General features: G+C 43.9%; 1 protein-coding gene and 1 long non-coding RNA gene across 6 annotated transcripts in view; one reads left to right on the forward strand and one right to left on the reverse strand.

Annotated features, from left to right (window-relative positions):
- Positions 1–23,551, forward strand: part of TPK1 (thiamin pyrophosphokinase 1) — a 1,127,731-nt gene that overhangs the window by 889,885 nt on the left and 214,295 nt on the right. The window lies entirely within an intron of this gene.
- Positions 6,558–7,172, reverse strand: LOC134929005 (uncharacterized). Its single transcript, XR_010178200.1, has 3 exons — positions 7,109–7,172; positions 6,917–7,035; positions 6,558–6,689 (listed from the first exon to the last, which is right to left on the reverse strand). It is a non-coding gene; the product is annotated as an uncharacterized LOC134929005 (long non-coding RNA).

A 23,551-nucleotide genomic window follows, 5' to 3' on the forward strand; every position in this document is an offset into this window, starting at 1 on the left:
ACTGCAAAAAGGCCTGGGGATTTGGTACTACACTCTGCCAATCCAGACCTAGCAGTAAGACTGGAGTCAGTCGTTTAACTTGCTGGGGTTCTTTTACTACTCTGTGAACTTAGCAAGTTTGCGGCTGTATTCTAAGACTTGCCTGCCTATATCCTGTCTCACTGTGCAAGGTGTCAGGTGTCAGTTTAGTGGCAGTAAGCTGAACCTGTGCACTGCAAGTGAGAATTAGGATTGTGGAGACTCCCCTTGTGTCTATCATTCCATCTCTGACCAAGGAGTTTACTGCCACACCCGTTGGTAACCCTTTAGGGTTTTGCTGTTGCCCTTAGCAACAGCATTTCGGGTTCTCTACGTATTAAAACACAACATCTTGCTTTTCCCATCTGAGCATTACTAATACTAGGGAGACACCCAGTTCCTTAGCCTCTGGGCTTCTCTGTTCACTTTGTGTGTATTTTGTAACCCTATCACCTTCTGTGTACGTAATGTCATATTCCCCAGTCTGTCTGTGAGTTCATTTGTTTTGCATACCTATCCGTTCTGACACCAGTACATTCCTGCAGGCACTGGTGTGCATAACAGTTCAAACACCAGTACATTCCTGCAGGCACTGGAGTGCATAACAGTTCTGACATCAGTACATTCCTGCAGGCACAGGTGTGCATAACAGTAATATCAGGTATGGTTCCCAAAGACTGGCGTATAGCGGAAGTAGTGCCTATATTCAAAAAGGGAAGTAAAGCTGAACCAGGTAATTATAGACTAGTTAGTCTTACATCTATAGTGGGGAAAGTATTGGAAGGTATTCTAAGAGATAGTATTCAGAAGTTCCTTGAGGTCAATAAGGTCATTAAAAGGAATCAACATGGGTTTATGAAGGACAGATCCTGTCAAACCAACTTACTTGGCTTTTATGAAACAGTAAGCGCAAACCTAGATCAGAGTAAAGAGGTGGATGTAATCTTTTTAGATTTTGCCAAAGTGTTCGATACTGTACCACACATGAGACTTATCTACAAGCTACAAGAATCAGGGCTAGGAAGCACAATATGCACTTGGGTCAAAAACTGGTTAGATAATAGGGAGCAGCGCGTTGTGGTTAATGGATCTTTTTCAACTTGGACTGAAGTGCTAAGTGGTGTGCCGCAAGGCTCAGTATTAGGACCGCTATTGTTCAATATTTTCATTAACGACCTAACAGAAGGTCTAGAGAGCATGGTGTCAATTTTTGCAGATGATACCAAATTGTGTAAAGTTATAAATGCGGAGGGGCATGCTTCAGAATGACTTAGTTAAATTAGAAGCTTGGGCAGCGAAATAGAGAATGCGCTTCAATACAGACAAGTGTAAGGTAATGCACTGTGGTAACAAGAACAAAAATAACACCTACCTACTAAATGGGGTAAAATTAGGGGATTCTGTACTGGAAAAGGACTTAGGTGTCCTCATAGATAGCAAACTAAGCAGTAGTACCCAAAGTAGGACTGCAGCAAAGAAGGCTAATAAGATATTAGCATGCATAAAACGGGGAATTGATTCTAGGGACGAGAGTATTATACTCCCGTTATATAAATCACTTGTGAGGCCACACCTTGAATACTGTGTACAATTCTGGGCACCTTACTACAAAAAGGATATCCTGGAGCTAGAAAAGGTTCAAAGGCGGGCGACCAAACTAATTAAGGGTATGGAGACGCTGGAATACGAGGAAAGGCTTGCAAGACTAGGCATGTTTACACTGGAAAAGAGGAGATTAAGAGGGGACATGATCAACATTTACAAATATATAAGGGGACAATATACAGATCTTGCGCAGGACCTGTTTTTGGTTAGATCAACACAGAGAACTCGTGGACACTCGCTCAGGTTAGAGGAGAGGAGATTTCACACAATACGGCGTAAAGGATTTTTTACGGTAAGGACGATACGTGTTTGGAATTCCCTGACTGAGGGAGTTGTAATGGCCAACTCAGTCAACACCTTTAAGAATGGGTTAGATAAATTCATAATGGATAAGGATATCCAGGGTTACGGGGCATAGTCACGCACTATGGTTATTATAAAAAAGGGGTTAATCGGAACGGCAGTCAGCAACTTCAGTCAAAATTTTATACAAGATAATCGTGCATAGGAGATCACAAATAGGTTGAACCCGATGGACAATTGTCTTTTTTCAACCTTAGATACTATGTTACTATGTTACATATGCAGAACAGTACTGCACAACCAACCCAGCTGCACACAGCACTCACATGGCCACTAACACTGACATCCGCCTCTGCTTGGATACAGATGTGTCCTCATACATCCTGTCTCATTATGCCATGCAGCAGGAGATGCCTGGCATGAGTTAACTGGCAGCTCTGCTAACGTTGGGCTTTTTTGGATGAAAATGTGTCTTACTTGCATTACTATGTGGCTAGGATGCAAAAGCAGCTTCTGCTGATTAAAATTACATGTGCCATGCCTATATTATGTGTGCGACTATGACTGTATCTGTATACGAACTGTTACGTAACAGTGATTTCCGGGAATACAGATACAGCCACAATCACAAACACAATATAGGCATACTGCATATCATTTTAATCAGCAGAAGCTGCTTATGCCCCTAGACATACCAAATGCCATAGGCATTTGCCTAGTTTGCCTATGCCTAGGGCCGGCTCTGTATTCAGCTATTCATATAATATATGCAAGTATTTTAGCTACAGATCTCACACATTCACATTTAATTTATACATGTAGCACTATGACAGGAGGCTGATACTGTGAAGACTAAAACATGTTCAGTGTGTCAGCCCAATATCCATATATCTACAGCAAAGTACAGCACTATAATGTTAAAACTATAGTAATGTTTAAATTGAGTTGATACATATAGTGTTGTGTCCAGAGGTTCACACTGCACAGGCTGAGACACATGCCTTGCAGACAAAGACCGCCATATTAGCGGGCCAGACAATCACAGTGTTAAATCAATAGGAGCTTAGGATGCACAGTAGGAACTGTAATGACCGTTTCACTACTTTTGCTTTCTCAAAGGCTAAAACTTTAAGGATATTCATGCTTAAGCACAAATGGTTAAATCAAACTTACTACAATACTAATTGTCACCCGTGCTGAAGCATGGATATCCTTAAAACCTGGCCTATTAGTGCGCCTTGACAACCTTGTTTGGGTAACACTGTATTACTTATTATAAGTAAGGCCTGAGTGCATGCTTCTTATGTATGCGTTCACATTTTCATGCTTACACATACACAGGGCCGTCTTTTCTTATGAGCTCATTGGGCTCTTCCCCAAGGGCCCAGGGGAAAAAGAGCCCTAGGCTGATAGCTGAGGGTCCCCTCTTTCCAGGGACACCAGAATTTTTAAAATCGGCCCTGGTGAACCGGAGATATCCGAATTGAAAGCAGTGGTCCCCATCCAAGCCTGTTAATTGCTCTTCGCAGCCAGATATCTCGGGTTCTGTCTGTGGGACTCTCCCCTTTCGGTGGACTCTGGCAGCTTGTCTCTACTATGCCCGGAACCAGAGATATCAGCTTTCCAGCAGCTGGTCCCTGCTCCAGCTCCACACACCAAATATGCATTTTTAGATTTTCGGCGGTGTATTGCTCTGGCTCCTGAACTCTGATCCCCAAGTCCCCAGGACCTCCTGAAAGGTGGGACTCTCTAGTTTTTTTATCCCATTCAAAGCTAAGAAATATATTTTCAGGAACTTGAGATATCTGCAGTCAAGCAAGCTGCCCTCCCACCAGAAAATGATGAATATTAAGTCCACTCCGCTATCCACCCCTCCTCTACGTATTAAACACCCCCTACCACCCTGGAAGGAATGTACCGGGGCCCCTTCATTCAGGCCAATGCCCTCCTACAGTTTTGTGTTCTCCCTCCCGCCCCATCTCCCACCATCTGTGCAGTAAAGGAGTAATTAGCAGAAATTACTGCTCCAGGTACTACATACTGAGCAGAAGATAGAACACCCCCTACAACCTGTGGGACATCTAAGCTTACGCTCATAGCACCCCCCAGCCCTACCACTAGAGGATGGGTAGGGGGCCCAGTGCATTGCTGTGCCCAGGGGCCTACACTGCTGCTAAGACGGCCCTGCACATACATTCAACTCGAGGGATCCGATTATTTAATGGTAATCACCCCATAAGAGCATGCAATCTCTGAACTATATTTTTAACTCTGTTCTGGAACATGAAAAACAAAGATTGCATTGAGTGTTGTCTGTGTTGAGATGATTAGATAGAGGATGTACACAGGTATAAATAATGATCCAACTCCATAGCAAAAACAAAATAAAGGTCAGTTGTTGATTTTTATCAATGCCCATGACATAATGCTGTATTCCTTTAAATGAATTAAATGTGTAAGCTCTCAGTGCTGACCTTAATCTAGATAACCGCTAAATACTGTATAATGGAAAATTGAGGTGTATTTACTCTATATATAGAAGTAATTTGGAAATATCTCTGTATGTTGTTAGTCATATAGATTAGAGAACAACACAATACATGAGGCATATAAGGAAAGGTTGACAATGGCTTTCTCAATTAAATTATTGATCCATTATAATAAAAAGAGCTCAACTTCACAGTGATTGATGTTATTTCCCCAAGAGCTGAATATACTCAGCTCCTGATTTTAACATCCTCACAAAGCATCACAGGTTTCCACTGTACAATGTTTATCCACCTCACTACTAGTAAGTACTTAACGGGTTATTTAGGCAATATTACACTATTCCATGTCCATTTGTTTTTGGCATATACAGTAGCACAGCATGATTATTGGTCAAAGATAATGTATGTTTTAATGTACTGTAACTATTGTCTAAAAAGTGAACCATATAAATGTCAAAAACACTTTTTGGTCTACATCATTTTTAATCAATAAATCAGTATTGTTGCATAGGAGCTTCTGTTTTGCAGTTTAATTATATTATATTCACATAATAATGTGCAAAGTATACTTTGTTTTTCTTGAGTTCTAATTTGGTATCTTATGACATAGAATCTACAGTTGGTGGCAGCACAGAAAGCCTTGTGTGAATTTAGTTGCCCTTCGTGGCTTGCTTTAATTTAAAATGACTCTGTTGGGAATGGGAATTTATAGCACCACAAATAACAGGAATGGTGGATAAAAGCCCTGGAGAAGCATTAGAACAGAACAGATTCAGAGCAGTGAAGGTTTCTCTAAATCTGAAGAAGTGAGCATTTCAGGACTGTGGTATACACATTTTTGTCTGCAACACAGCCCAGGGAAATCATTGCCACTCGCTAGCTGCCTTCAGCGATCTTGTGTGTGTTTACTTTGAGACAATAACTTTATATAAAATATTATTTATAATATTAAATTTTTCAGTAAGTGCACTAATTTAAAAATCCTAGGAATTCAGACAAATTGCTCATGTTAACTACTGTACCATCTGATTTGAAAAGGAGAAAGATGCAAGGTTTCGGAAATAATATTGGATTCATTTGTCTTAGTATTTGAAAGTTAGTTTTGCTAATATTGTTTGTTGTGGAGACATATGTAGCTAACATTTTTCCTAATAACAGTAGTAAAGGAATATACTTGAATAATAAGCACATTAATTGGGGTCTCATTTATAAAAAAACAAATGTGTTGGTTTTGAGTTACGGTTACTTATGATATTATTAAGCATTGTAGATTACTTTTTTGCTTGTATTATGCTTTTCAGTCTTTCACTACATGGTAAGACTCTAAGGGGGATATTCAATTGTTTGAAAAGTCAGGTGGGTGTCTGTTTTTCCTGTCTAATAGACAGGAAAAACCAGACACCCAACCGACTTTTCAAATATTTAAATACCCCCCAAGGAATCACATAAAACAGCAGTGTTTCAGGTCTGCTGTAGCTTGATAAAGAGTCCTGAGTAGTGTGGCCAATCCTGGGATCAGGATCGGCGGGATCCCAGGATTTAGGCCAAAAATCGTCCAGGATTCAATACCGGGATTGAAAGCTCCAATCCCGGGGATTGCTGGATCAGACGGCCCTTTGTGCTTTTAATGCTGGGCAGCGTTGAGCTGCCTCAGGAGGCTCAGAAACTGCCCGGCTCCCTCCTCCCTGCTCCCCATGCACATCATGACGTGTAGTCAGCGGTCACGCTGTGCAGTCAGCCGCGGCTGAGCCCAAAGTAAAGCCGCCCGTCACCCGCCACCGAGCCTGAAGGAAGTTTTCCTCCCACCCGTCCATGTAGTATGGTGAGTTGTGCGGTGCGAGGCAGGTGGGGAGGGGCGGGGGGGACGTGGGGACACACAGGAAAAAAATAATCCCACCATTTTCAATCCCGATACCCGGGATTAAAAAAAATTCCCAGTATTGGCCACCCTAGTCCTGAGCAGACCTGAAACATTTTGCTGTTTCTTGTACCAAACAAAATCAAGTAGATTAGGCATTAAAACTGTTTCTAGAGTGCTGTTCCTTTCTGCACATATACAGTATCATTCATTTATTTTGGTACCTGAAGAAATACCTCTATCTTCATATATACCACAACAACCACCTAGGTGGAAGGTGCACTCACGCCCAGAAATTAGTCTCTGAAGTCACTTGTAAATTCAGTATATTTTTATTCGGGTTCACTGTTGATGCCGTATTTCATCGACGTTTCGGTCCTTATGCGGACCTTTATCAAGATTGGCACTTAAATCACCTATACAATCAGAAACAGTTACAATTAATATGTATAAGAACCCAGATTTATTCAACACCAACACCACCAGTGCCTCCCAGGCCCTGAAGACTGTCACAAAAACCAGAAAACGTATTAAAAAGCTGTTTTTTTATATATGTAAAAAAGAGATACTTGGAAATAATCCACGTGTGATAAAGAGACACCTCCACCGTTAGGACTATCTGTTTAGATAGGCAAATGATTACCTGGACGGCAAGCCAGATCACTCAGATGCGTGGAATGGCCTTCAAAGTTGGCAACATGCCTGATCACATAATAAAGTTAAAAAGCCTATAACGTAGGGGAAGCTGCAAGGCGTAGTCACCTATTAGATAAATAACAGAGTAACTACACCATAAGAAAATACACTAACAACGTCATTTTGGAAAAGATCATACCTAGTTACATGTAGAAATAGCTCATGGCAGCTTGTGGGCTCTGTACATGTGTCAGACACTCAGTCTGTAAGGAGGCACAACAGGAAAAAATAATCACCAACCGTAATCATGTGTCAGAAGGGAGCTGCAGGAGAACCATACCCACTGCTCAAGTGTCCAGAGCCAAATGGAAGCTGCATAAAGTTCAGCCTCAGCTGAGCACTATTTAAGGATCAACCACAGGAAGTGCCAATTAGGGAGATTAGTATAAACCCAGTCTCTCATTAACTGATCACCTCTCAGATAACTAACTCAGACCAACTGGGTAAAACGTTACAGGGTTCACAGGACAGGCAGTGGCTATCGCTAACGCACAGCTACTTAAATGAGTGTATTTTAACGATTTAGAAGGGCAACTGCCGGAGACGCGTCTTTTGCGTTCCACCGACCGGAACACCATGCGTTCCATTCCGCGGAAGTGGCGCTGGCCGGAAGTCTCTGCGTTCCACTCGCGGAAAGAACCGTAATTAGGCTTATCCACTGGCTAATGTTTAAAGGAGGTGTACAACCTAGAGGGGGGTGTTCTCAGAGAATGAACACTCCCCCAGGTGGAATCATCAATGTACAGGTCCACTCATAGCTCACAGGGACTCGGAGGTATACCGGAGGTCACCTCCCGTATAATCCTGGATTAACCTATGTGTAGCCTGTCAATCACCACAGAAGAAAAAGAGTGCAAATGTAAATAATGATCCATAATATGAAATGTCAAAAATGACATAAGAGGGCACCAGATCAAATGACCACAACTCACCCTACGCATACAAACAAACATATATCTGATCAACAAAGGCAAATTGAATACTGATGTGAGTGTAATATCTTTATAGTAATACATTGGTATAATGTAGTAAAAGATTTTAAATAATAAAAGGGAATAGTGGGTGGTGTGGTCATTGAAATTGGTGGACCCTCGTGACTAGTATAGGACCTGGGAAGGCTCCGGGAAACAACAGAAAAATATATATAAAAAACATAAGCAAGGACGTATAAATAACTGTCCTTACTTTCTTAATCTCTATACATAAAAAGAACATACAAAAATGAAAAAAATAAAACATAGAGACATAGAACATATAAAACACAAATCGAAACCCAGCCTGTATGTGCTGATTGTATCACAGTGCCCTATGTCCCTGAAACATACAAAGTGTGTTCCAAGGTATCCAATCAACTATGGCAAAATAAAATTCTAAAGAAAAATATTAAGGGGGTTGGCCTCATTGAGGCCCTTTGGTGACACTGTATTGAGTTTGTGTATCCAAAAGCTTTCCTTCTGTTTAAGTAACAAGGTGCGATCGCCTCCACTAACAGGTGGCGGCACCCAGTCAATCAGCTGACACTTCAGGGCAGATACTTGATGTCTAACTGACAAAAAGTGCCGTGCTACCGGTTTGTCAGAAAAGCCCACATTGAGGGCCGTGTGTATGGATGACCGATGGTTTGCCATCCTGTCGCGAAAGGGACGCGCGGTTAGTCCGACATAACATAACCCACATGGGCACTTTAGAAGGTAGACGACATGATCCAGTCGACAGTGGAGATGATATCTGATGAAGATTTTTTTCCCTGTGTGTGGGTGATACAAAAAAGGACCAGTGATCATAGATCTGCACGTTGTGCACCCCCCGCAGGAAAAACTGCCAGGTTTGGCTTGCATAAGCTGGATTTGAGATGTGTTCTGTTCAGGGAAAATCGTGGGTCTCATTAGTAATTGCTTTAGGTTGGCCCCTCGTTTGTATGCAACCATAGGAGCAGGTGTTTTAAGAAAAGGCAAACTGTTGTCGGTGGCTATTATTGGCCAATGTTTCCGTAGGGCCTTTCTGGTTGCACTTGTGGAACCATCATACTGAGTGGAACAAATCATCCGATTGTTACGAATGGGGTTTTTAACCTGTTGTCCATGAAAAATGCTGTTCGCTTTATTGAGACAGCGAGTAAGTACACTGCTAGTGTACCCTCGCTCCAGAAAGCGAGAAGTGATCTCGTTACATTGTTGATCTTTGAGTGCTGCGTTGGAATTGATCCTCATGGCTCTGAGGTACTGGGATATGGGCAATCCTTCCTTGAGGGCTGGGGGATGATGGCTGCTAGCATGCAAGGTCAGATTGCGGTCCGTGGGTTTACGGTACAACGAGGTGTCCAGTCGGTCACCATTTCTGGTGATACTGACATCCAGGAAAGTGATGTTAGTGGCCGATACTGTGTATGTGAACTTGATAGGATTATCCAAAGCATTCAATTGGTTCACCATGTCAAGAAACTCAGACTCGGTGCCCTCCCACAGCAAGAAGACGTCATCAATGTACCGTTTAAAGAAGGCAATCTTGTGCCCATACCTAGGTAACAGGTACGTATGTTCATAGTGCGCCATGAACAGATTAGCGTAGGCGGGGGCCAAATTAGACCCCATCGCGGTTCCGGCGATTTGAAGAAAATAATCATTTTTATACATAAAGTGGTTGCACGTAAGAACCAATGAGGTCAGTTCCAACACAAACTCAGTGGGGTAATCTTTGCAGGGGCTGTTGGAAAGAAATTGACGTATAACATCCAAACCTAAGTGGTGTGGTATAACGGTATAAAGGGACCCCACATCCATAGTGGCCAGAAGAGTGCCTTCACTAAGATGGGTAAATGTCCGTAGATGTGTGAGGAAATCCCCAGTGTCCTTTAAATAGCTATCAGTTTTTAATACCAAAGGCTGTAGGATACTGTCAATAAAGACAGCAATTGGCTGTAACAGAGAGCCTTCCGCGGCAATAATGGGTCTGCCGGGAGGGTGAACTAATGTCTTATGAATTTTGGGCAGAGTGTATAGGATGGGACACCTGGGTGAATTGATGGTCAAATATTTTAATGTGTCTTCACTTATGTAGCCCTGCTCAAAACCTAACTTCAGAAATTGATCGATTTTAGATTTAATTTTAGGAACCGGATTGGTGGTTAATTTCTGATAGGTCATGTCATCTGCTAATTGTCGGTTGATCTCCATGTCATAGTCAGTCCAATCTTGGACGACTATTGCTCCTCCCTTATCCGCCGGGCGGATGACTATATGGGGAGAATCCTTTAAAGTTTTTAATGCTTTCCTCTCGGCTATGGACAGGTTATCAAACATCCTTTTGGGGGGTGAGCTCTCAGAGTCTCTTTGGACTAACCGTAAATAGGTTTTGATGCTGGGATTGGAGGATGGAGGATCGAATGTCGATTTGGGTCTGAATTGAGGTATCTCTTTGTTAGTGGATTTGTTAGCAAAGAACTCCCGCAGACGGAGGGAGCGGCCAAATTTATACTGATCTATAGTTTGTTGGAATGAATTAATTCTGCATGTGGGGACGAAAGATAAACCTCGGGCAAGAAGTTTAGTTTCCGCTGGACTCAGTTCTACGCTAGATAGATTAAAGACATTGTCACCTACTGTCTCCTCCTCCCTCTTCTCTTGGTACCCCCCTCTCCTCGGGTGCGGTCTGTGCCGCTTCTGAGAACCCTGGAACGGGTAGAGGAGGCCTCTCCTCCTCGATCTAAAAAACGAGTGGAGTCGTTGTTCCCTTCGTAATAATCGGTGTCTGAGGTAGAGGCGGAGGAAACAAATTCATGGGCAAACGGTTGGGCCCTTCGCCTAGTGTATTGTCTATTCTGACGTTCACTAGTATTGTTTCCAAGTAACCAGCGGTATACAGTATGCGTTTGGTAGTCGTTAGTTACAGTGGACAATTTTTTTCGTTTGAAAGAAATTAGATCACGTTTATAAGTGTCCACCTGTGTCTGTAGACGTTCGATCCAATTTTGGGTTTTGTCATTCTGCAGCACGGTGGTGTGAGATTTGATGGTAATATCCACTTCAGTAGATCATTTCTTTAACTCAATGCCAACTTCCTCCACTACCAGGGTCATGAGGTCAAGCGAACATTTGTTCAATACTCCACACCACCGGCTGCAGAAGACAGGGTTGTTTCTACCCAATGTTGGAACGTTAGAGATACGGAAACCCCGGGGGATTTGTTTTCTCCTGAGGTATTCCGACAAAAATTGACCATGTAAAGTCAAATCAACCTCTTTTTGTCTGTGTTTAAGCACTTTGTAAAACAAATCCACAGGGGTTTCGGCTGGTAAGGCCTCAAACTCTAATTTATCGAATAGTAATTTTTCAGTGTCCTCATCCGTAAATGAAACTATACCAGTTTCAGCTTTGGCCAGTAGGCCATCGTCCAACAAATATACCCCGCTCTGAGTCATAACACTCTTTAGACTGGAAAACTCAAACAGGTATAGCAATTAGATTAATAACATACTAAACATGACAAACAAAACATGTAAGGTTCCCGGAAATAAACTGCCCGGCTCCCTCCTCCCTGCTCCCCATGCACATCATGACGTGTAGTCAGCGGTCACGCTGTGCAGTCAGCCGCGGCTGAGCCCAAAGTAAAGCCGCCCGTCACCCGCCACCGAGCCTGAAGGAAGTTTTCCTCCCACCCGTCCATGTAGTATGGTGAGTTGTGCGGTGCGAGGCAGGTGGGGAGGGGCGGGGGGGACGTGGGGACACACAGGAAAAAAATAATCCCACCATTTTCAATCCCGATACCCGGGATTAAAAAAAATTCCCAGTATTGGCCACCCTAGTCCTGAGCAGACCTGAAACATTTTGCTGTTTCTTGTACCAAACAAAATCAAGTAGATTAGGCATTAAAACTGTTTCTAGAGTGCTGTTCCTTTCTGCACATATACAGTATCATTCATTTATTTTGGTACCTGAAGAAATACCTCTATCTTCATATATATATATGTCTGTAGAAAGAGAGAGAGTTTTTTTTTTATTGGAATTTTGCACAGTCATTAAGTCCTTTACTTGATAATGCTCACTCTACTTTAAAGCTTTTACTTGACTTGTCAAGTGTAGTTTTCATGCTTAGATAAGTACTGTAGGTCAAATAAAACTGGTGTTCACTCAGTGAGATATGGCTAAAGAAGTCATTACGTTAACTGGTACTTTGAAAAACTAAGCCCTTTAATGTGTTTTGACTTTTAAGCTTTTAATTTTCTTGGAAAGAGTAGCAAGAAATAGAAAGTCTGTAGCACGCAGTTATGAATTATCTTACATAATAAGAAGTTTTAACTCTTCTGTGTCTTTTGCCATAGAGATTATATGACCATATCTCTAGAGTATGAAGCATTTTTGAAACTTTCTACTATTAGTACACGAGTCTAAAAGATATATTAAGTCTCCCCCATAGTATATAAATCTGTATGAACATGAGTATGTGGAACCCCTTTCTAGTAGTGTGTTTGTGCTTTTTAGCCACACCTATTCATAACCATGCATAAATTCAAGTATACAGAAGCTTTTATGTCCCTGCTCTGAGTTATCCATTTTTTAAGCCAAATTCAGTTTTCAATGGAGACCCTCCTCAATCAAATAGGGGTCAAATTACCAGATCCTACTCCCAGCTTTGTCATGCTAGCTATGCTCCCATCGGCCACACATTAATCCTTCTCCCTTATATCATCATGTACCTCTTTCAGACCCTGCCAGCTTATGTTCCTCCCTCTGTGTTGTCCTCCGTACAAAAGCAATGTAACAATTTCATCTGGGGAGCATTAACAGGATTCAATGTTCTCACTTGACTAAACTCATGTGAGAAGGAGGCTTGGAGCAATGGCGACACTATGGGGATGCAGGCCACACCAGGGTGTCATCCTCGGTGGGGGTGACAACAAGATGCCGGCTACCTCAGTGACAGGAGCAGGGTGCTGCAATGTGACATTCTCCTGCAGCGCTTGGCTGCTATCACAGAGGAGGAGCCAACAGTTCAAGCAGTAGTCTCTGGGGACAGCCCAGCATTTCCAGGGATGCTGGGCATGTCCCCAGAGTGATGCACGCATTATTTCCATGAGGCCACACCCTCTTTATGTTAGACCATGCCCCCTTTTCTGATACCTTTGACTTGGGGTTACTGTTGCTGTAACATTGCTGTTACACAAATTACTTCAACAGTGTCATCTCCTGGCATTTCAACTCATGTACTAAATTGTGAGTTTTGGCTTATAACTCCTTAATCCTTGATGGTACCGTAGGCTTGACGTGGTGTGTAGGCAGGGCCAGATTAACAATGGGGCGGATGGAGCTGCAGCTCCAGGCCCCCCATTGCAAACAGGCCCACAGGAGACTGACAGCCATGACAGGAAAAAAAACTTTTTCCTGTCACAGACTGTCAGCGACTGTCCTCTCTCCCATGCCCAGACGCCAGTACTCTCACCAAGAGTCACAGAACGGTGCAGGCAGTGCGGTGGCCGCATTTCTCCCCCAGTCTCTCCTTCTCCGGGGTCCTGACTGAGCCTGTTACTTACAAGCTCCACCCGCTCAGACTGCACGAGGAGCTGCTGCATGAAGCCTGGTATTTTTAAGTTGTACAATGGCTTCTGGATAAGTAGCATCGATTGGTTTGTGTACTGTGTGTGTAGTGTTTGTGTGCATGTAGTGGTGTATATGTATGTACATGTGATGGTGTGTACTGCATACCCTCCAACATTTTACACAGAAAAATCGGTACAAATCCGAAAAAGGGGCGTGGCCGCGTGTAAAGGGGGCGTGGCCACACCCCTTTTCCTATACTTTCAATGGAAGTTTGGAGAGGCAAAAATCGGTACAGACCATGAAAAAAAGTACTGTACCTATTAAAAAGGTACAGTTGGAGGGTATGGTACTGTATGTGTGTTTGTAGTGTTTGTGTGTACTGTATGTCTGTGTAGTGTGTACTGTGTGTAGTGTGCACTATGCACTATGTGGTGATGTGTGTGTACTGTCTGTGTGTACTGTGTGTATATGTGGTAGTGTGTGTGCATGTACTGTATGTTTATGTAGTCTGTACTGTGCATGTGTATATGCAGTGGTGTGTGTGTGTATATATATATATATATATGTGGTGGTGTGTTTGTGTACTGTATATGTATGTAGTGTATATGCAGTGGTGTGTGTACTGTATGTGTGTGTACTGTGTCTATATGTGGTGGTGTGTGTGTGTGTGTGTGTGTGTGTGTATGGTTGCGGGTGGGTGTGTGCTTTATGTGTGTGTAGTGTGCGCTGCATGTGCATATCTCGTGGTGTGTGTACTGTGTGCGTGTGTATATGTCGTGGTGTTTGTACTGTGTCTATATGTGTGTGTATGTGCATATATGGTTGTGGGTGCTTTATGTGTGTGTAGTGTGCGCTACGTGTACATATGTGGTGGTGTGTACTGTGTGTGTATATGTTGTGGTGTGTGTAGTGTGTACTGTAGGTGTATGTACTGTATGTGTGTGTAATGTGAGTGTGTATATGCAGTGGTGTGGGTGTGTACTGTAGGTGTGTGTACTGTGTCTATATGTGGTGGTGTGTGTGTAGTGTGTACTGTTTGTGTATATGTGTGTGTGTGTGTACTGTATGCGTGTGTATCTGTAGCAGTGGTGTGTGTAGTGTTTGTGTGTATATGTGGCAGTGGTGTGTGTGTACTGTGGGTGTATATATGTGGTAGTGTGTACTGCGTGTGTGTATATACGGTGGTGCGTGTGTGTAGTGTGTGCTGCGTGTGCATATCTGGTGGTGTGTGTACTGTATGTACTGATTGTGTGTGTATATGTAGCGCTGGTGTGTGTAGTGTTTGTGTGTGTGTATATGTGGCAGTGGTGTGTGTACTGTGTGTATATATGTGGTGATGTGCGTGTGTGTGTAGTGTACAGGGCCGGTTCTGGCGCTCTGTGCGCCCCGGGCGGCAATAGGGGGCGTGGCTTTGTACAGGGGGCGTGGTCATTTACGCCCCCTGTACAGACTGAAATGATGTGCGGTGCGCAATGACGTCATCGCGCACCGCATAGCAAAGGTCCTCTCCACGAAGTTCGTGGAGAGGACCTTTGCTGTGCGGTGCGCGATGACATCATCGCGCACCGCACAGTAAAGGACCTCTCCACGAAGGGAAACTATACGTGTACGCGTCTAGTTTCCCTTCACAGCGGCAGCAGGGGGCCAGCGGGCGGCACACAGCAGCAGCGGATCTTGCCCTGGTGCGGCGCCCTCCGGATGGCGCCCTGCGCCCTCCGGAAAGCGGCGCCCCGGGCAAAAGTCCTGCTACTGGTAGCGTATGTGTGTGTACTGTGTGTGTGTGTATATGTGGTGGTGCGTGTTTGTTGTGTGTACTGTGTGTGTATGTGGTGGTAGGTAGGGATAAAAGTGAAACAACAAATGAATACCTAGCGCTTATCAAGGCACCAAAACTGTTTGGCCAATCGCTATATTATTGTATATAGAATTCTCATGTAATGCTGCAGTACTGTGATGCCAGGGATAAGTAACAACAAAAAAGGAAATGGGAATACCTGGGGCGTTTCATAACATATTTATTAAAAATGAATATTACTGTACATACACATTATGCATACATAATAACAATACTGTATGTCATTAAAAATATATTACATGAACAATTGAACAAGACTTCTCTTATCTTCTAATCATTAAGGTTACCCATAGGGGTTTATGGACAGAAATCCTGAATCGATGGCATCCAATCCTAAAAAGTGCCATATAGAATTTTAGTTTCAACAGTTGTATTCTGATAAAGTTAGTTGTGCTTATTTATCCAGCAATGTCAGTCTCTGGAGAGGGGGGGGGGGGGGGGGGGGGCGCGCGTCTGACTGTACGGTTCAAATAGGTAAATGTATTATAGCCGCACGCATCATGCCGCTATAACACTTCCTGCGTCGCCTCATTACTGAGGCGAAGCAGGAAGGGACATCAACATGATGTATTAACATCTTGTCTGCCGAAGCGCTCCCCCCACGTGCTGTGTCTCCTACCCGGCTGGCTCCTCTGCGCATGCGCGGGAACTCGCTACTCAGGTGAGAACCCCAACGCAGTCCGGAGCCGGCACCCTCCACAGTCAGGGACAGCTCTGTCCCTGCTGTAGTGTATGGGCATCGCCACCTGCAGCTGTCCAAATCGACAGCTGCAGGTGTCGGAATGGTCAGCGATGCTGACCGTTCATACTTTGCCCGCGCATATCTGCCTGCTATCTTTTAGATAGCCGCACAGTAGCCATCATACATGGGGGAGAAGTGGTATAGCACACATAACGTGCGCTGATACCGCTTCTCCCCCATATTGCCAGATCATACATTTACCCAAAAAAGAGCACGGCACTATGCTCCACCTCCTAGATGTTAAACGTATCCCCACAGCAATGATATAACGGAATAACTTTTACGCTGACAAAAGGAGGTCGCCTGGGCTCTGTATGTAAACGTCCCAGCGCTATGCTCCACCTTTGATATTTGTAGTTACTGTACAAAGTTACTGTATATCCAAGATGCTATTAACCAACACTGGGAATGGAGAATCCGAGCAGCTGCACACACTCACAATGCTGCCAAAGTACTTTACCCACGATGCTGTGGGGATAAGTGTAACAACTATGAGGTGGAGCTTAGCGCCGCACTCTTTTTGAACCGTACAGTCAGACGCCCCCCCTCCAGAGACTGACATTGCTGGAATAAATAAGCACAACTAACTTTAACGGAATACAACTAATGAAACTAAAATTCTATATGGCGCTTTTTAGGATTGGATACCATCGATTAAGGATTTCTGTTCATAAACCCTTATTGGGTAACCTTAATGATTTGAAGATAAAAGGAGTCTTGTTCAATTGTTCATTTAATATATTTTTAATGATATATTGTTATTCTGTGTGCATAATGTCTATATAATATTCCTTTTTTATAAATTTGTTATTGTGCTCCCTAGGTATTCCTGATACCTTCTTTTATTATGGGTTAAAGTGGGTTGGAACAGGGCGGTACTGCGTTTCCGTCAGTTGTATGTGGAATAAGCGGCATTTATTATGTGTATAAGCGGCACTGATACCTTGTGGGCATTATGGGTATAAGCGGTATTGATACTGTGGACGTTAATATGTATGTAAGTGGCATTGCTACCGCGGACATTTATTATGTGTACAGTATAAGAAGCACTGTTGCCACGGGGAATTATTATGTGTATAAGGGGCATTCCTACCGTGGGATCATTGTGTATAAGCGGCACTGCTATTTACAGGGGGTTTCCTTTTGTTTGTTAACTTTCACATTACACTGTTGATAAGTGAAGTGGAGATGGCAATTTAGGTGACTGAAGGAAGGCCACACCCCCACACCACTAGCCACACCCCATGTGGCGGCGGGCAATTAGGCCCTTTGTAAATTTCAGCTCCAGGCCCATGTGGACCTTAATCTGGCACTGTGTGTAGGCTTCCTAGAAATTGCGTTTTCCTAACATTAAATTCACATTTATGCTTTCAGATCAGGTTAGTAAATGTTTCAAACTTGTCCCTTACACATCTCCTTTCACTACTCCACTCTGGGGTCAACCTCTCTTTGCTGCTCTAGTATTATGGCTGGCCAATGGAAAGCTTAGAATCTATATTGTTTTATTAATTTTTGGGGAAAATTTGCGCACAAATCTTTCCAAGATGTCCAGGAGTGATACCAAATCTTTTGCTACATATCACTTTTGGTATTGACAGATTTGGAGTTTTGTCCAATCCCAGATGAAATGCAAGTCTCTCCATCAGCATACCTTCTGTGAGAGGTAGATGTATTATACCCGCACATATCGTATGGGTATAACGCTTCCTGCTTTGCTTTTTACCGAGGAGAAGCAGGAAGAGGTTACGACGAGATGTATTAACATCTCTGATGGTGGAATTGGGGAGAGGTACCCCCTCCCCAACCCCCACACACCACCCAGGCGATCCCCGCCATACCCCCCTGCTTACTGAGATCATGCTACTCTTGCGAGATCTCACACACAGCCAGGAGCCTGCAGCCGCCACAGCCAGGGTCAGAGCTGTCCCAGCTGTGGTGTATGGGCAATGACAACTGCAGCTGTCGAAAGCAACCCTGTCATATAGCACACATCTCCCTCCTTTATACATGGGGTAGAAGTGGTATCAGTGCACATAATGGCGCTGCTACCGAATCTCCCCCATATCGCCCATTAATAAAGTACGTCTACCGCTGTGTCTATACTCTGTTTGCCACAAAGATAACATCTCTGCCCTTTATTATTTAAACAAACAATCAAGACAGCGCTATTAAAATATTTATTTATAGAAAAATATAAATATGTAACTGTGTATGTCTATATATATATATATATATATATATGATATAAAATGTATCTGTTAAATGTATAGACAACAGATCTCTATTTCAGGCAACTGGAATACCACATAAGCAGCTGTTATAGATTCCCATTGGAATCCATTGTGTATGACACTTTAAGACACATTCATATGGCTATATTTCCTTCAATGATATTAATCAGTCCCCTTTATTAGAGTGATAATATGTCACGAGCAGTCTATATCCCTGGCCAGGCAAGAAAAAAGGGGATAAGGGTATATGTAGTCCCCAATATATAGTCTCCCCACTCACTTATGCGGGTTCTGTCAATGCATCTGCTGGCTCCTGGTGCTTTTCCTTTTTAAACGGTAGCCATATCCAGAGAACTCCTGTCAACCATACGTTGTTCCAGGCCGGCTGGGGTAATCGTTAGTAAAAGTCCAATATGGTGTTGAATACCAACACCGGCATCCTGACTGCCAAAATCTTGACAGGTGCCAGAAATGAAACTAACCCTAACCCTCCCCTCCCGCAGCCTAATCCTCAAATCCCGCAGCCAAACCCTTTTCCCCCTTAGCCTAACCCTAATCCTCTCCACTCCCCACAGCCTAACCCTCACTTCCAGCAGCCTACCCCTCCCCTACTGCAACCAATCCCCCCCTCCTCCCTAGCAGCCTAACCCGGGATTCTGGCGTCGGCATTCTGACAGTTGTCTGTATTCCGGCGCCAGTCTCATGACCAGCTGCATCTTGTCCATTGGGATGCCACATCATATTTCACAGAGCTGCTACAGCACGTACGGAATCACAGTTGCGACAGGATGTGAGTGTACCTCTGAATCATGTCCTTAGTGCTCGTGAAACTGCACGCCATGTTCCCTCATACATTCAGTCTTTGTTGGAGACAATTTTTTCCCTTTGTTTATGCATTGAATAATATAATTTACTGATTATATGTCCTTGCTGAAAAGGAATACTTCACATAGGATCAGATATAAAATGGTTACCTCTGTCCAAAATTATATAGGTTTTGTTTTATTTTGTATTGGTGATGAATTAAGGTTGTTGTTCTACAGTAATTTATTGTGGAACCGTCTCTATATGGCTATCCAATATTTCTGGTTCTACTTTGTTTAGCCTCCCCATAACAAATGCTGGGGGATAGTAATTAACAGCAGTCAGTCAGCAATTTACATTAATCATACAAGTTAGACAAATAAAATAAATGCCAGGATGCTGTGTGTGGTGGTAGTAAATAACACCCTGGGTCTTTCACTGCACTCACTATTTGTCAGTCCTGTCATTTTGATAACACAGTGCATTGTCTATATTAAATACTATAATTTGTACAAATAAAAAAAATTACTGGAATTAAAAAATGTGAGATGTAATTTTGGGGCATCCTATGTCATTGCCTGCCAAGAACAGTGTTTTGGCAGCAGCTTATGTAAACAGCCTTATTTCCATGTTAATAAGAGGAATTTTTTGCCAGCTCTATGCTCTGCGCTGTGCTCTGTGCTGTGAATTGCTGCTTAGTGCAGTACATAATTGACTACTTTTGTAAGCATTTCAGTGAGATTGTAAAAGTAACACCTACAGATGTGTCTTCATACATCTTGCCTCAATACGGCACGCAGTGGGAGATGTCTGGCATTAGTGAGCTGACAGATCCCATTCAACTCCGTTGGCATTGGGCGTCTTTTTTGCCAAAAATGCGTCTAATTTGCATTGCTGTGTGACTAGGATGTGTACGCAGCTTATGCTGTGATGGAGAGAGGAAGTGGGTGATGCTAGGGTTAAGGTGACAAGCAGCAGGTGGAGGAGATAGGCAGTGGGTTACACCAGGGAGAGGCAGCGGGTGACAGGGAGAGGCAGTAGATGATAGGAAGAGGGTGACAGGCAGTGGGTGATACCACACAGAGGGTAGCACTTGGGCTCTGGGTGACACCAGGGAGTGGGTGACGGGGAGAAAGAGGCAGTGGGTGACGTTAGGGAGAGGATGACAGATGAAGGCAGTGGGTGACGTCAGGGAGAGGTTGACAGACAGTGGGTGACAAGGAGAGTGTGACAAGAAGCGGGTGATGGAGAGAGGCAGTGGATGATGCCTAGGGAGAGGGTAACAAGCAGCAGGTGACAGAGGCAGCAGGTGACGCTAGGGAGAGGGTAACAGGCATCGGGTGACAGAGAGAAGCAGTGGGTAGGGTGACATGCAGTGGATGATAGTGAGGTGACGGACAGTGGGTGACATTAGGTCTCTGGGTGACACCAGGGCGTGGGTGTGGGATGCCAGGCAGAGGGTAATAAGCAGAGGGTGACAGAGTGAGTCAGTGGTTGAAACCAGGGAGATGGTTACTGGCAGTGTTTGGTTACTATATTATAAATAAATTACCTGGCCCAAAACGGCACTGCATGGATGGCTGCTTTTCCTTGAACTTTACGCCAGGGAATGTCACTAGATGGTTACATCGGAATCGGATCACCAGTGCTAGCAGCAAGGTCAGCCTCGAGTCAGTAGAGAGAGGAAGCTGAGGTGAGTTAGAACAAAGAGAGGAGCTGGGAGGAGAGTGGATTACGGCCCCTCTTCTCCCTCCAGCCAGACTGTTGTTGCGCTAAGCAGCAGCTGAGGCTGCTCACTCATTTCTGGGGAATGGCTGCTGACGGCTTCGAGCGGGCGGCAGCGCACGCGCAGTTTGGAGAAAATAGATTGTTTGCAATTTTCTCCAAACTGCGATCCAGTCTGAATAACCCCCTTACTTCTGCTTCTGTTTCTTTCTGTCCTATCCAGGTCTTAAAGTGGTCCTGGACAGGTGGGGGAACTCATTTCCCACGCCACCTACTCCCCTCCCATTTGGCCAGGACTGAAGGTAGGGTTTTTGGCACCCCTTGGAAACTACAAATTTGTGCCCTAACCCCCATACTGCCGAAAGGAACAGTGAGCGTCATTTTGCAGCACAGAGTAGTGCCTCTTACTTACGTTACAGCACACAGTACTGCCTCTTATACACAATGCCCACGGTAGCAGAGCCCCTTTTACTGTACACATAATGCACACAATATCAGTGCTGCTTATACACATAATAATGGCCACAGTATCAGTGCCACTTGTACACAATGGGCCTAATTCAGACCCGATTGCTGCAGCAATCGTAACCTGATGACCTTTCTGGTGTGTGAACGCGCAGCGGCCACATTGCGCGTGCGCACCCAGTAAGATGCGATCGCTTCTGCCTGATTGACAGGCAGAGGTGGCCGCGGGGCTGGAGGGTAGTGTGCCAATGGCATTAGAATGCCGTTGGTGGGCGTGTTTGGACCATTGCTGGGGCGGGCCGTGGCAGCTGCTTGATGTCACACACAGCCACTGCATCCCAGAAAGTGGCCGGTAGCCGTCTGTCAGCGCAGCTAGGCTGTGCAGGTAGGGAGCTACTTGGCGGTTTGTGAAAGCATTTCTGCCGTGCGATGCTTTCGCCCCAGTGCTGGGGGGAGGGTTGGGCCTGACATGTGGGATGGACTAGCCCTGTACTGGGCATCCTCCCGCATGTAAGAGCAGGTCTGAATCAATCCCAATGCCCATGGTAGCTTTACCCTGCTTTAGATTTTCTGTGGCAGTTTTGCTTTCTAAAGTAAAACTTTAGACTATGGGGGTCATTCCGAGTTGTTCGCCCGTTGCCGATTTTTGCAACGGAGCGATTAAGGCGAAAATGCGCATGCACATGGTATGCAGTGCGCATGCGCTAAGTATTTTAGCTCAAAACTTAGTAGATTTACTCACGTCCAACCGAAGAATTTCCATCGTTGAAGTGATCGGAGTGTGATTGACAGGAAGTGGGTGTTTCTGGGCGGAAACTGGCCGTTTTCTGTGAGTGTTCGGAGAAACGGGGGAGTGGCTGGCCGAACGCAGGGCGTGTTTGTGATGTCAAACCAGGAACGAAACGGGCTGAGCTGATCGCAGTGTAGGAGTAAGTCTCGAGCTACTCAGAAACTGCTAAGAATTTTCTATTTGCAATTCTGCTAATCTTTCGTTCGCAATTCTGCTAAGCTAAGATACACTCCCAGAGGGAGGTGGCCTAGCGTGTGCAATGCCGCTAAAATCTGCTAGCGAGCGAACAACTCGGAATGACCCCCTATATACTGTACTTACTAGTGTGGTATAATCTACTCTCTAATCTGTCCATGTGCCCTAATGTATGTTGGTCTAATTACTCTGCCTTTGCATAAGTATGGCGAACCATCACTATTCCGTAAAAAAGACCTTAACAACAGGAACACAAATAAAATCTGTGGAACAGCATTTTGTTGGTAAGGGACACTTCACTACATGATTATTAATTAGCAACCACCACTCGAATAAAGGAAAGGGGAGAGTCGGCACTTAAATGCAAGGAATTAAAATGGATTTCTAATTTGGCCACTGTCTCACACCTACAATACTAGATGAATATAACACATTCAGTATTTTCCTAGCATAAATTGGATTTACATAATCTCTAATTCTATATACTGTATAATGGTCCATTTCTGAATTCCCTGTCATCTATTATCTAAACAGATTGGATTATCGGCATTCCTTTTATGACCAATCCACATAGCCTTTCCTCAGTTGTTAAATTATGCTCAAATAAAAATGTCCTTTAGATTTGGATTGGGACTCTAAGTAGAACATAGGCATGATTACATTATATATATATTTTGATAGAATTATTATTGTTTGTTTATTAGTATGTTTATATTGTGCTACTAGGTCTTCTATTAGTAACATTAAGGGGTAATTCATTTATGGGTGAAAGGGGCAAATTGCCTTCGCTGCAGTGTTTAAATGCTGCCAATGGCAGCTTGATTTGCCCCCTTTGCTGGCTGCCCAAATGCTGAATTTGCCTAAAAGTGCTCCCTACCATATGGGGTAGCGAGCACTTTTGAGCAAAATCCCCGCTGCCATAAAGTGCGTCAGTGTCGGGCGGATTGCATTTGAATTCCCCCCCTAAGTGTGGTAATTTTTTGACATGTGATTGGATTGATTAAGATGAAAATATGCCATGTCAATAACCAGTGTTTCCACCTTGCATTGGAATGCTTATTATATATTTGTTATTACCCAGTCTTGTTTTATTACTTTTCTCTATCATCCATAAGGGATACTGGGGACACTTAGTACGATGGGGTATAGATGGGGTCCAAAGGAGCTGGTGCACTTTAAATTCTTCAAACAGGGTGTGCTGGCTCCTCCCCTTTATGCCCTCCCCCATAGCCCAGTTTAGAA

This window comes from Pseudophryne corroboree, chromosome 5 (genome assembly GCF_028390025.1).
Source record: "Pseudophryne corroboree isolate aPseCor3 chromosome 5, aPseCor3.hap2, whole genome shotgun sequence".
Lineage (NCBI taxonomy): Eukaryota > Metazoa > Chordata > Amphibia > Anura > Myobatrachidae > Pseudophryne > Pseudophryne corroboree.